Source organism: Lissotriton vulgaris, chromosome 2_1 (assembly GCF_964263255.1).
Source record: "Lissotriton vulgaris chromosome 2_1, aLisVul1.2, whole genome shotgun sequence".
NCBI lineage: Eukaryota > Metazoa > Chordata > Amphibia > Caudata > Salamandridae > Lissotriton > Lissotriton vulgaris.
This window is the reverse complement of record NC_141687.1, coordinates 1,189,601,039-1,189,615,822: the sequence shown is the minus strand read 5'-3', so window position 1 is coordinate 1,189,615,822 and position 14,784 is coordinate 1,189,601,039. Positions and strand designations below refer to the sequence as shown.

Sequence of the window (14,784 nt, the reverse complement as noted above, 5' to 3'; positions counted from 1 at the left end):
CCTCTTTATGGAATTCCTTACCCCAATTCTTGCGTTCTGAAATGTGTTACTTGACATTCCGTAAAGGAATTAAGACATGGCTTTTTAATACTTAATCTTTGTTTCTATGTTCCTCTCACCCTGCTTACCCTTCTGTTCGCTTTAGCGCTGGGAAACCTTCGGGTAGCTGCGCGCTTAACAAGTGTAATTATAATAATAATAATAATAATAATAATAATAATAATAATAACGTCCTGGGATTGTAGGAAAATCCCTTTACCTACCCATGCCAAAAGAAACGTGACCATGTTTAATGTAAATATTGCTGCTATAAAGCGCTCCAGTATCTTAGGGGTTAAGTTTGTGTTATATAAAAATTGCAGAAAAATGCACAAAGAGGTCAAAACAAAGCCTTAACACAATAAGTGGACAAAATCATATCCATTTAGTGACTGATTTTCACAAAGTGTAACCAGAAAGCCTGGATAAATCACGGCTTCCCTGCTTAAATATTGTGATCTTAGGCATAGCACTTTCAAATATGTGATTTCAGAATACCAGCTGCACAAAAGCCTACTGTGATTGATTTAATAGACCATAATGCTGCTTGATAGTGATCTGGGACACAGACAGGGTTCAAATAAAAACTACCCTACCTCTTATTTTACTCTTGGCACTGTCACTAGTTTAAGGGCACAGAGAAATGGTTCTAAATCCATGTTAAAGGAACTATCAATTTTAAGAAGTATCTCCCAGTGCAGGGCTGTCATATGACCTATTAATGTCAAGTGAGCAAAAACAATTCCCAACAGGTATTATGTAAAGACAGTTTCAGAAATGTATGCAATATGCATTACAAAGAAGGGAGAAACAAGGAGTCAATGATTTTTAAAGAAGGTAGTGTTATTTACCAAGATGCAAAGGGAATGATCTTTCACATGAAAATACAGTTAAAACAGCACTGTACAGAACGGATCATGTGACAACCCAGTGACACTTGGTGCAAGGTGCTATATACAATTGGTGATAGTGAATGTGCAAGTGCTAAAAACAGCAGCGTGGTCGACGCATTAACCAAAGTATTTACATCAAATAATGGCTCCAAAAAACAAGTTGTAATCACTTAAAACACAATTATTTATATAGGAGCACAAAACGTGATATGCGTCGTATGATTCAAGCTGTACAGTCGACGGCGTTTCGATCCCCTTTAGTCGGGATCGTCATCAGGACAGGGTTGTCGATGGAAACAGTGCTGTGGGCAGAAAGGGCAGTTTGAGCGGGGGACCACGGGCTGGGACAAGGATGGGGGTGGTGAAGTGAGTGGGTTAGTGATCAAGATTTCATCAGGACGGTGAGAGTCTGCATGTGAATGAGGTGTGATGGGGGTGGGGGCCAGAGCGGAGATTATCAGGGGTGTTGATTGGGGGTGACTAGGGTGTGGTTGGGACATCAAGGGGACGTTAGGCAAGGGGTATATCTAATTATAGCCAGTGATATTATGTTAAAACAGGGTGTCAGTAAGGTTACCGCGGAATAGCAAGTGAATGGTGAGGGAGTGCCGAACGTGAGACAAGCGGGGAGAAACTTACAGTTATACCCAGGCAACCGAGCAAGGGTAGCTGCAGTCCGAGGGGTCGCTCAATAGTTGAAAACTGCGAGGGGGCAAAGGATAGGGAAATATGAACACTTAACCAGATTCGGAGGGTAGGAAAAAACTGAACCCCCCCCCCCCCCCCCATTCGTGGGTTTCAGTTTTTTCCTACCCTCCAAATCTGGTTAAGTGTTCATAATTCCCTATCCTTTGCCCCCTCGCAGTTTTCAACTATTGAGCGACCCCTCGGACTGCAGCTACCCTCGCTCGGTTGCCTGGGTATAACTGTAAGTTTCTCCCCGCTTGTCTCACGTTCGGCACTCCCTCACCATTCACTTGCTATTCCGCGGTAACCTTACTGACACCCTGTTTTAACATAATATCACTGGCTATAATTAGATATACCCCTTGCCTATTGTCCCCTTGATGTCCCAACCACACCCTAGTCACCCCCAATCAACACCCCTGATAATCTCCGCTCTGGCCCCCACCCCCATCACACCTCATTCACATGCAGACTCTCACCGTCCTGATGAAATCTTGATCACTAACCCACTCACTTCACCACCCCCATCCTTGTCCCAACCCGTGGTCCCCCGCTCAAACTGCCCTTTCTGCCCACAGCACTGTTTCCATCGACAACCCTGTCCTGATGACGATCCCGACTAAAGGGGATCGAAACGCCGTCGACTGTACAGCTTGAATCATACGACGCATATCACGTTTTGTGCTCCTATATAAATAATTGTGTTTTAAGTGATTACAACTTGTTTTTTGGAGCCATTATTTGATGTAAATACTTTGGTTAATGCGTCGACCACGCTGCTGTTTTTAGCACTTGCACATTCACTATCACCAATTGTATATAGCACCTTGCACCAAGTGTCACTGGGTTATCACATGATCCGTTCTGTACAGTGCTGTTTTAACTGTATTTTCATGTGAAAGATCATTCCCTTTGCATCTTGGTAAATAACACTACCTTCTTTAAAAATCATTGACTCCTTGTTTCTCCCTTCTTTGTAATGCATATTGCATACATTTCTGAAACTGTCTTTACATAATACCTGTTGGGAATTGTTTTTGCTCACACGATACACCCATCCCAACGAGGTCTATGGGTTTCCTCCTGTTCTTACACCTATTAATGTCAAAGCTTACAAATGTTAATACAAATATTTTCAAGGTCCAGCTCATACACAGGCTCTTCTTTCCATGTATTATCTTTAAGGCTTTGAGTATGTTTTTTTATTAAAAAGCAAAAAAAAAAAAAAATTCTCTTTTTTCCTGTCATGCATTCTCTCTGTTCTTTTCCAATCCTGAAATTATTCCTTGCGCCCTGTTTAATGTCTGTATTATTTTCAGCATTTTCCATTACTGTTAAACTTTCATCTCCCTTTTCATTATGTTTAACTCATGTTGATTTCATTCCATTTCCTTAAAGTAATGGTCGTTTCGTTTTGCATTCGAGATATCTTGTTATTTTTGTCCTTTGTTTTACATGTAGTTAATATCTCGAGGGCATCCGTTTAAATAGTCAGAGGTCACGGCAGAGTAAAGAAATGAAAAAGTTAAGTTATATATAGACACCCTTTTCGAGTGCGTAAGCGTGTAAAGCAGATAGATGCTTTCATTACTGACAGCTGCTCGGCTCGGCGCGCTGCTGCTTCTGCCTGTGAAAGCCGAGGCTGGCTTCTCCTGAGGTGGGCGGGGCTGCTTGTGGGCTCGTCCGAGAAGTCCAATAGGCAGGAGGTCCGGAATCTGCCGAAGCAAGGAGATATCGGATCCCGAGGGGATACCACCACATATTACACAACACCGGTTACGTAGCGGCTTTCAGCTGGTTGGTTGTCTCTGGCAGTTGCAATAACGAGCGGCAGTGTCAGAAACAGAGGAAGCAGAGGGGCTGGGAAAGAAAACACCTCCCAATGCAACTCTGAGCACAGCACGACAACTACTTCCGGGTTGGCGTGAAAGTGACTTCCGGGTCATCGTGCAAGCTTTTCCGGGTCTGCACTCTGAAGAGTTGCATTTTTCGTGCAGAATTTTTTATTTACTTTGATTTGTAGTATTTTCGAATGGCATTTTAAAAATAACTCTTTCAGGAGTGGAAACGTAGGAACTACGTTTGAGATCGTTTCGCCTGGCAGTGTTTCCCAAAATCCCGTAGTTGAGAGGCACACACATACCTTCCACTGCTGGAGACAGGAAATCGTTTGTGTTTGTTTGACACACAAAGTTCTGCAACTTGACCCCACGGCCCTGGGTTGTCAGCACGTCCTCAGAGCATCTACAACAGGAGAAGCTAATATATCTATTGGGCTTTGGTCAAAGGTGTGTTATGTCGTTCATTGGAATTGATACTTACCGGCGCCTCTGTCTTCACTTCAGCAAAGAGGATGCTACTCAAACCCTTGCTTGCACAGTGTTGTAGATTCCTGCCATACATCCAACTCTGCGTCCCAGGATACAGGCCTTTGCATGTGTGAGTATTACTCGAGATCACTTCTTAGAGTGGGATGAAAATTGTAGAGTGGGGGTTAGAGAAATGGGAGTATCTCAAGAAGTCCACCTATGATCCTTGTCCAAGGGCCATGTGTTATTAAGGTCGTGGCTTAAGATATGTAATCAAAAATCAAGCCACCGCACAGGGTGCCAACAGACCAACATTTGGGTGCATCTCATAATGTTTTCTGTTATGCATCCAGACATGTACAAGAACATATGGCTAGACTGTTGGCTTTGCCAGAACTTTTTAGGGACGCTAGATAAATGAACAACAACAAGTATTTTGTGGTGTATAATTAGAATTGAAAATGTATCAACTATGAACATATGAGGCAGGGAATTAAACATTGTGAAGGTCTGTGGAAGGAGTAGTGGCCTTAGAAATGTCACATACATCCCCGTTTTCTCCTTCCCGTCACTTTCTTTTACAGACTCTCACGCAGGTAGACACTTACACTCTTTTAATCCCGACATCTTTGTGAAGTCCTCCATCTTCCTATCTCACACTTTCCCCGATTACAGTTGGCACATATTCAACAACATCTGTAGTCTTCGTAGAGGCCAAGGGTTGGATGTGCCCAGCTCTCTGAGAGGCAGTGTGAGAAACTGTGCTGTGTTCCTCAGTTCAAAATTCTCAATTGTACACAGACATTCCGACCCACAACCTGAAATCACTGTCGACACTTTGAAGCAACTAACTTCAAAGTATGTGTAGTATTCTCCTCTTACTACATATCTCATGTTATTCTTCTATCCCATCCTCGTCGCCAAAATGTAGTGGGTAGGTCCCACAGGTTCTGGTGTAGATAGGTAGACACCGTAGACCAAATCAGGTAATTGAAGTTGATGTTTATTAGCATAAATAAAGGTTAGGATAACAGCCCCATCAGGAGCAGCCCACTGGCCGCTCAGCCCATCCTTAACTGACACTCTGATGCATCCAACATTCCACACAGACTAGTATTCCAATAAGAATGCACACACACAGGGCTGAGCAGCTGGATGCAAGTACATACACATAACATGAGGATACTACAGTATGCTCTGAATAAGATTCATATGTTGCGTGAAAAAAACGACTAAAACCTTGCAACTGCAAAAAAAGGCAGATTATCTTAGGGAGTGCTAGATAAGGTAAAACATACGAAATGTAAATACAAATTGTATTGCTGACATGGGGTTACCGTAGGCAGTTTTACTGTCATTGTTGTGAAATTGATTATTGTTTTGATATAACAAAGAAAGTTCTGAATATAGAGCCTATCGGGGATTATTTTAAAGTCCTTATTTAATTGCAGCCAGGTCTGAGATAGGGCCCAATGAAAGCCCGATGAGGTCATTGTTTAGGTTTTTTGTAACAACTTGGTCACCGGACACATTCTATATTTTGGAGACTTACTGTTCTGGCAACATAAGCATAAACATATAGCCCCTGACTTTATACGATTTTGGTTCCCCTCGAATAATTTCTTGTTCTTAAATGTTAGAAGGGCATGTTACAGCCTAATTAGAAGTACAGCTGACATTTACAACGTTTTAAAGTTTTATATGCTTCAAATATAGTTATAGTCTTGAAGATGAGGGTGGGGGTAGTTAAATAGGTGACTTTCAGGGAAACTAGTGGTAAATTAATGCCCAAATGTCCATTCAAAGTGCATGGGATAGTACAATTTACTAGCCAATTATAAACGATATGTGACTGAATCTCCTCAATGAGGGGTTTAGAAAAGGAATTCAAATTATTTCACATAGCCACAAGGGCAATTACAGTGGTGTAACATAAAACATAATAGAATTTAAATACCTCACAAAGTTTGGTAGCTAACTATATCCCCCCCAGTAAAAAAAAGTTACCGGTTCTCCCATGCAAAAATAACAGTTATTGTCTGTTTTCAAATTGCAAATAAAATGCATTCATAGTACTCACTTTAAAGTCTCAAAATGGAATTGTTAACGTGCACCCATTTTTTTTTATACTTTATTTTTGTTGCATAGCTAGACATTGTACATCTTTCCAGTCTGGGTTACCCGCTAGTGCATACATTGACACATTTCATTCTCAATACAGCATAAGAATAGCACAGCCATTTAGCCCACAACCCGGAGGTCAGGCGGCATTAGTGATCATTGTCCTGAACAGTAGTTGTGCGGAAAACCCCCTTCTGTGCTTTCTAATACGTCTAGCATCTGCTTTTATTTTTTTTGTTTGAATATGTTTAATGCATTTTGTCATTGTACAACATTACCCATATGCAGTCATAACGAATAAATGGCGCTGTTACATAAGGTATTGTGCCCCAGGCTTCGTAGACCATCTCACCCTCGTGGAGGTATGGTAGTAACGAGCAAACTAAACAGGTGCACAGGTAAACAGCATAACAGTTTTGTATAGCACCAGCCTATGTGTGATACATTGATGTTCAGTAGCGGCAGTGCCCAACGTTGGTGCAAAGAACGTCTGTATTGCGACAGCATATCCCAGTCTTATACCATACAGCGCTCAAGGGATCTCATGACCGGAGAAACAGATTAGTTGTTCACTTTGGCAAGGTATTGCACATTCAAAATTGCATTTGAAAACTATCAACTATAAAGAACAATCCCAGATATATAGGAAACCATAAACCAGGTGGTGTCTAACAGTGGTCGTGTGTGTATGCGCGGAGCTTGTGGTGCGGAGAGGAGTGCAATCCGAATGTGATGTGTCGCCGGCAACATGGTGATCGTAGGGGTCTTCTCGTGTGCAGTAGGGCATAAGGGAAACCCCGCGGGGGGGGAGGCAGGGAGGGAGGGAGAAAGGGAGGAGGGGGGGTGTTGGGTGCGAGAATAACGCTAGGAGTGTCACTGGTGAGTTTGGGGTAAACTCTCACGTAATACCATTCTGTAAACACACCTGGTGGTAGGCCGTCAGTATACCATCCCACTCCAGCGCAATAGGATACATCCGGAGCCCTGCCGTCTCCTCCCGGTGCAATGCCACACTCTCAGCTCTCCCCCAATTATCCAGCGAGCGACGCCACTGCGCCGTTTGGGGGGGCACACTATGTTTCCAACGCTTAGTGATGAGACGTTTCGCCGTAATCAGCCCTAGATCCCAGAATCTCGCTTGGACCTTCGTCTGTTTCGTCCTTTTAAATAACCCCAACAGACAAGCTTCCCAAGTATTCGGTAAGGTGCCCCCTGTCGCTTTCGCCAAGGCAGTCGACACTGCAGCCCAATAAGGCTGCAGCAAAGTGCAGGACCAGAGGACATGCAAAAACTGTGCGTCCACAAGTCCACATTTAGGGCATGCTGTCGCAGTGAGTCCAAAGTACCGATTAATTTTGTCCGGGGACAGATACGCTTGGTGGATCACATAATACTGTATGATCTTAAAGCGTGCATTGCGCGGTACATGTCGAGCTCCAGGTAGCACCCTCGCCCACTCTTTGTCTGTCCAGTCCCGTCCTCTATCAGCCGTCCATTTGTCTCGCAGGCGCTGAGGGGAGAATTGTGTGTGTGTGTGCAACGCTCGAGCAAACCAATGTATGAGATTGAGCCGTGTCCCATCACATGTAAGTATTGAATAAGCAGGTGTGGTGGTGGTTCCTCCTCCAGCGGTCCCCAGGCCCTCGTCAGTGTATGCATCAGTTTCGCATGAGTCAGGAATTGTCCTGCCGGTAACCCTGTGCTGTCTGCTAGCGTCTCGAACGGGAGCAGAGCACCCTCTTCAAATAGGTCGCCCAAGCGTTCTAATTCAGCCGCTCCCCAGCTTTCCAGTAGAGGCGCCGTGAGTATCCCGGTTCCCCAGGGTGTACCCAGTAGCGGCAGGTTGGGTGCGTAGGGCTTTACCGCTGCAGTGAGTTTCAGGCTTCTCAAGAAGCACTTTCTCGCCACCTCAAGGTGGAGTTGGTTCTGAACATGTGACCTGGTCAAGGGATGAAACAGTGCGTGTACCTGTGGGACCGACATGATCTTCTCTGTTGTGGCTGTATCACTCAAATTACGCCCACTCAGCCAGTAAGCTACCCATTGCAGTTGTGCAGCCAGGTAATACAGCTCGTGGTTCGGGACCGACAGCCCGCCACTCTCGGTCGCGGCATAGAGGGTCTTCAACGCCACTCTGGGACGGCCTTTGTTCCAAATCAATCGCCTATGCATAGTTTCTAGCTCGCAAAATATGCGAACTGGTACATAGACCGGCAGGTTTGCATAATAATAAAAGCGATCGCCTTTGCCAAAGCTATACGGCTGGGCACATTCAGCGGGAGAGTGTTCCAGAAGGAAACTTGCGCTGTAAGCGAGGAAATCGCTCTCGTGAGGTTGCGCTCAAAATGGAATTGTTGATACGTTTTTTCTCCATTGCATTAGTCACAGGGTGGAAGTATAGCAAAAGGGTACTCCCTGTGCACACAGTGTATGGTGGGGTATATCTTCATTGTTTAGATTTTTTTAAATTAATATAAAATCAACAACCCTTGCATAGATTGTTACTTTTAAGATCAAGATAAAATAACAATTTCCGAATAAGATCACGTTTTACATGTTAGTGTTTAAATTGTTAAAACAAGGTTCTTGATAGAAACTCATTTATCTACATTTTTGGACACCATGTTGAGCAACTTTCAATAGGTCTGTATGTAGCACCTTTAAAACAGTACACAATTGCCTAAATTAATTGTTTTGATACATGTAGAACAGAATATAGGACAATGGCATTTTTATCTGGCACCAAGCTGGTTAGGGCACAGACATATTGTATGCTCACCCATCTCATATTTTACATACTAGTGACAGCGTTTTAGTTCTTTGTTCTTCTTGCCTCCTACTGCGTTGATTTGGAGAATCAGGATGTTCAGTATTCAAAAACCTAAACTCCTTAATATCAAGATTCAAATCCAAATAGGCTTGTCTTTTCTTCAAGGAAGTATTTTGTACATAAATATGGTTTGTATACGTTAAAGAATAAATCTGATATATTGTTAAATTCCCATTTTTTTTTCTTAACTGAAGCTTTTCTTTGTAGTATGTTCATAGGGGAAAGCATATCCAATGAAGATAACTGTTATTTCTTTATTATTATGTTGAGTCAATGTTTCATAGATGTTAATGACATCAATGCGGTAACTTGTTTTACAAAAGAGAGCTGGAGGAGGTTTAAAGACTTGCAAAGGTTGGCTCCCATACTTCATATATCAAAACACAAATATGAACCCTTGAGTTTAGAGTACATTTTAAATGCAGCTGGAAAAGCACAACCACCTAGGAGAGTTCATTTTATAGGACAGTTTCCCTCACCCACCAAAGGTGGCATGCTTCATCATTGGGGAGCCTCATCGAATCGTGATGCCTAGTCAGGTCGACATGTTTTAGCCAGTGACCCATACGGTGTTGCATCTTTCTTCATTACCTAGGAGTGCTGCTCCTCAATACAAAACAACAAAAGAAGTAATAATATATATTAAACCATACAGTGATCCAATGGAACATCAGCAGACCTCAACAAAAATCAACTCGCCTACTTGCAATTACGAGTGAAATGTTATCATGTTGAGCTATTTTTAGCACCTACTAGTCCCATCTGGCAAGTAAACATAGGCTGGAAAGGAACAGGTGTTCTGTATATTCAGAAAGGGAATGAGCAATAAAGATGCCATTGAATCTTGTTTTTATATTGACACATTTGCTGTTTCTTTAAGGAATGAGGTCAAATGCCAGTTTGTCTTTTAACTGATTGCTGCTTGAAAAATGAGGTTCATTTTTTTCTCTCTCTTACAAGTTAGAGGATTTTGTTAAGTGAGGTGTCTGAAGATGTCAGTTGTTTTTGTCTAACACATAACAGTTAAATAAATAGCCTGTAAATTAATATTACAAATATTTCCAAATATATCAGAAATTACAAAAGCATTTTTTTTTGTAATTAAGAAGTGTGATGCAAACAAAGAGTTAAATAGGAGCTGAACAAACTAGAACACTTTACTTGGTGATGTGCAAATTAAACAAATTTGCAAAACCTCTGTTTCCAAACATTATTGTTTGTACACTATATAGTTTTACCAGTAAAGTTGCATGTCAATGGGAAAGTTTGTGGAAATTTCAATGTAAAATTATCTGATTACAAATCAGTTTGCTACCACTTCATGCTTGAGTTATGTATTTATTAAAAGTGATAGTTTTTAAACATGATTTGAGAAACATTCCTGCCCCCGCCCTGATGACAATTTTGTTAATGAACTAAGAGGCAAGTCAGGGGCCATGTGTATCCTACATGTGGGTAGGTTTGTATTATTTATGAAACAAAAAGTTTTGTCTGTTTAAATAAAATACGTTTTTTATACAGCAGAGACATGCTGAACTCGCACATATGGAGGTGCTCTCGTGATAACGAAGGAAATGGCAGCTCAATGAATTAAAATATTTGCCCAACATCACATCATTTGAAACCATTGTATGGGTCAAGTGCATTACAAATAGGTCACGTAGGTTATTTAAGTCACTAAAACTGCAGGTCTAGTAACATTTGTAGGATTTTTCGAGGCCTGATCAGCGGGTGAAGGATTCACTGGCGGTACCTGTGAAAGACAGGAATGGAGGTTAGGTGGTTAATGCACAGACATAGGCAAACCTATCAATGCATGAATATAATAAACCTGTCTCAAATGTAGGCAAGTTGTTTGGAGGGCCTCGAAAGCCCTTCTTATTATTGTGTTTAATGGTAGGTCCCAAAACGAACCTACCTTCTTATTAAGGGGCGGACACGCTAAACAATAATTCCAAACATGCTAAAAATCATAATAAACAAGCATTTGCAATGCAATAGGTCTCGCATTAGGAAAGTTTGAGCTTTTGGTATTATAAATGACACATTTTTTATTTGTGTTTTGTTTTTGAAAATAGTGAAATTAATAGCTTTGTCATTTACAATGCCAATAGTTATAACTTTCGCAAATGTGACACCTATAGCATTTGTAATGCAAAATGTGTTGTATTTACTTGACTTACATGTATTGATATTACAAATAACAATGGCTTTTAATTATTTTTCAATAATGAATACTTAAATAAAAGTTATTGTAATTTATAATGGCAATAGCTTAAAGTTTTGTAAATAACTTTTGTGAAGATTATGTTCAGTGTATTTTATTGTGACAAAAATCCAAGAACAGAAGTGAAATATTAACATCTTTTTGTTACATTTGTAAGAAAGCTTGAAACACTGAGAGAACATATTTGAACTAGGTGTTGTTAAATGGTTGCACAAATTGATGCTGTGGTGGCGCTGAGTGATGTTGTGATGGCGAGCGAGTGATGCTGTGGCGTTCAGTGATGCTGTGGTAGCGCATAGTGATGTTGTGGTGCCCCTGAGTGATGCTGTGGTGGTGCGGAGTGATGCTGTATGCTATGCTATGTTTTGTTTTGCTATCCTATGTTTTGTTTTGTAAGGCTATGCTATTTTTGCTATCCTATGCTTTGAATTGCTATGCTATGCTATGCTGTGTTTTGTTATGCTATGCTATGTTTCTCTATGCTATGCTTTTATGCTATGCTATGTTTTGTTGTGTTTTATTATGCTATGCTTTGTTTTGCTTTGCTATGTTCTGTTATGCTATGCTATGTTTTGTTGTGTTTGGTATGCTATGTTTTGCTGTGCTATTATATGTTTTGCTGTGCTATTATATGTTTTGCTATGCTATGTTTTGCTATGCTATGTTTTGTTATGCTATGTGTTTTGTTTTGTTATGCTATGTGTTTTGTTTTGTTATGCTATGTTTTTGTTTTGTTATGCTATGTTTTGTTTTGTTATGCTTTGTTATGCTTTGTTTTGCTATGTTTTGTTATGCTATGCTAAGCTTTGTTTTGTTATGCTATGCTATGTGTTTTGCTATGTTTTGTTATGCTATGTTTTGCAATGCTTTGTTTTATGTTATGTTATATTATGCTATGTTTTGTTGTGTTTGGTTATGGTATGCCATGTTTTGTTATACTAGATATGTTTTGTTTTGCTATGTTTTGTTGTGTTTTGTTATGCTATGCTATGCTTTGTTGTGTTTTGCTATGCTATGCTATGCTTTGTTATGCTATGTTTTGTTTTGCTATCCTATGCTATGTTTTGCTATCCTATGCTTTTTTGTTATGCTATGCTGTGTTTTGTTATGCTATGCTGTGTTTTGTTATGCTATGCTGGTGAGGGTGTGCGAGTGTGTGTGAGGGTTGGTGAGGGTGACGGTGAGTGAGGGTGTGTGAGGGTTCACGGGTGTGTGAGGGTGAGGGTGTGTGAGGATGAGGGTGTGTGAGGGTGTGTGAGGGTGTGTGAGGGTGTGAGGGGGAGTGAGGGGGAGTGAGGGTGTGATAGGGTGAGGGTGGGTGAAGGTGTGATAGGGTGAGGGTGGGTGAGAGGGTGAGGGGGTGTGAGGGTGAGGGGGTGTGACGGTGTGAGGATGAGGGTGTGGGGTTGTGAGGGTGAGGGTGTTGGGTTGTGAGTGTGGGGTTGTGAGGGTGAGGGGGTGTGAGGGAGGGTGAGGGGTGTGAGGGTGATGGAGTGTGAGGGGGTGTGAGGGTGAGGGGGTGAGAGGGTGTTTGAGGGTGTGTGTGAGGGTGTGAGGTGGTGTGAGGGTGAGAGGGTGTGTGAGAGTGAGGGGGTGTGAGGGTAAGAGTGACAGGGGTGAGGGGGTGTGAGTGAGGGGGTGTGAGTAGGCGTGTGAGTGTGTGTGGGTGTGTGAGGGTGTGAGGGTGAGGGTGTGTGTGAGGGTGTGTGCGAGGGTGTCTGAGGGTGTGTGCAAGGGTGTCTGAGGGTGAGGGGGTGTGAGGGTGAGGGTGGGTGAGAGGGTGTGTTAGGGTGTGAGGGTGAGAGGGTGTGTGACGGTGAGAGGGTGTGTGAGAGGGTGGGTGTGAGGGTGAGGGAGGGTGAGTGGATGTGAGGGTGAGAGGGTGAGGGGGTGTGTGAGGGTGAGAGGGTGTGTGAGGGTAAGACGGTGTGTGAGGGTGAGGACGAGGGGGTGTGAGAGTGAGGGGGTGTGAGGGGGTGTGAGAGTGAGGGGGTGTGAGAGTGAGGGGGTGTGGGGGTATGAGAGGGGGACGGTGTGTGAGGGGGGGTGAGGGAGGGTGAGGATGAGGGTGTTTGAGGGTGAGGGGGTGTGAGTGAGGGGGTGTGATGGTGAGGAGGTGTGTGAGGGGGTGTGAGGGCGAGGGTGTGTGGGGGTGTGAGGAGGTGAAGGTGAGTGAGGGTGAGAGGGTTGTGAGGGTGGGTGTGAGGGTGAGTGAGGGTGATAGGGTGTGAGAGTGTGAGAGTGTGTGAGGATGAGGATGAGGGGGTGGGAGGGTGAGGAGGTGTGTGAGGGTGAGGAGGTGTGTGAGGGTGAGGGGGTGTGAGGGTGAGGGGGTGTGAGGATGAGGGGGTGAGGGGGTGTGAGGGTGAGGGGGTGTGAGGGTGAGGGGGTGTGAGGGTGAGGGGGTGTGAGGGTGAGTGAGGGGGTGAGGGTGTTTGAGGGTGAGTGAGGGGGTGTGAGGAGGTGTGAGTGTGAGGGTCCGAAGTAAGTGGTGGCAGGGGAGACCTCATTAGACAAAGAGAAGAGACTGCGTGGTGACTGCGTTGGTCAGTTTCAGAATCAGGAGGGGCAGAGTCGGCACAGTCTGCGAGGGATCAACGTGTCTAGAGGCAAAGCATAGCGGATGTAGCATTGCAGCTAGCAAGTAGAGTGTTTTCAAGCTGAGTGTCCCTAGAGAGATGGCAACACAGCAACAGCATTCGAGGAGCAAGTCTACTGTAAACAAGCACGGTAGGCTTTCACTTTCGTTCAGAAAACAAAAACGAGAAAGGTGCAGAGAACGCCGAACAAAACACGGCTCCCCCGCGAAATGGATGCAAAAAAACCCAAGCTCTCGGCATTGCTGTGGCGGGAGGGGGGGGAGGGGGAGAGCGGGAGCGCATTCCTTTGAAGTCTGAGGGGGGCTGGGGAGCGGTTTGGGAGCGGATTCCTTTGAAGTCTGATGCCGAGGCTCAGACAAATGGTGGTGTGCGAGCGGCTTCCTTTGAAGTCTGATGCAGAGGCCGATGGTGTTTGTGCACGTGCCTGCCTCACACGAACTGTACGCGATCCGCAGGCTAGGTAGACTTTTCGGACTGCTTACTATAATCTCGCCTATTCAATCCCTAACGGGATAGAATAGTCGAGACCTAAAAAACCACAACAGTGGAAGGGCTTACCCGCTGTTGTTGGTTGTCACGCCTCAGCCATCCCCGGCATGAGGCTCAAGGGGCGAAGGGGTCCCTATTCTATGCAGCCATCATAGGAAAGAAAGAGGAATAAAAAAGACTCTGAGAAGCAATGTTATGCATATTGTGGAAAGCACATATATTGTGTTAAGCATATATATTGTGTTTTCCAAAACCAAATGTAAAAGTCAAAAAGGGCTAAAATTTGTCACACGTGTTGGTCACGGGTGAGAGATCCTTGTAGCTACTTCCCAGTACAGAACGTTACCTGTAATCTAAAGTCACTAACAGAGTGCATGCCGTTTTGAATAGCACGTGCTAACCCAGTCATCTATAGGATGTGACCTGGTAACGGCTAGATGAAAGACTAATACCCTTTCAGTAAACAAAGTGAGGGTCGACCGCAATGTATACTGCCCTGTTTACGTGTTGTTAAAAGCGTGTTACATCAGGTTAGTTTAACCCTTGACCGCAAGGCAGCGGACTGTAGTTGTGGAAAATAAAGTGCCCA

At 43.6% G+C, this 14,784-nt stretch overlaps 1 protein-coding gene across 4 annotated transcripts in view; it reads left to right on the top strand.

Annotated features, from left to right (window-relative positions):
• Window positions 1-3,311: 3,311 nt before the first annotated feature.
• NFRKB (nuclear factor related to kappaB binding protein) overlaps window positions 3,312-14,784 on the top strand; it is a 988,461-nt gene continuing 976,988 nt past the window's right edge. For 2 of the 4 annotated variants that reach the window (XM_086956902.1, XM_086956901.1), the window contains exon 1: window positions 3,312-4,058. The gene's annotated coding sequence lies outside the window, so the exon portion shown is untranslated. The remainder of the gene's footprint in view (window positions 4,059-14,784) is intronic. The other 2 variants (XM_086956903.1, XM_086956900.1) reach the window with 2 other exon arrangements.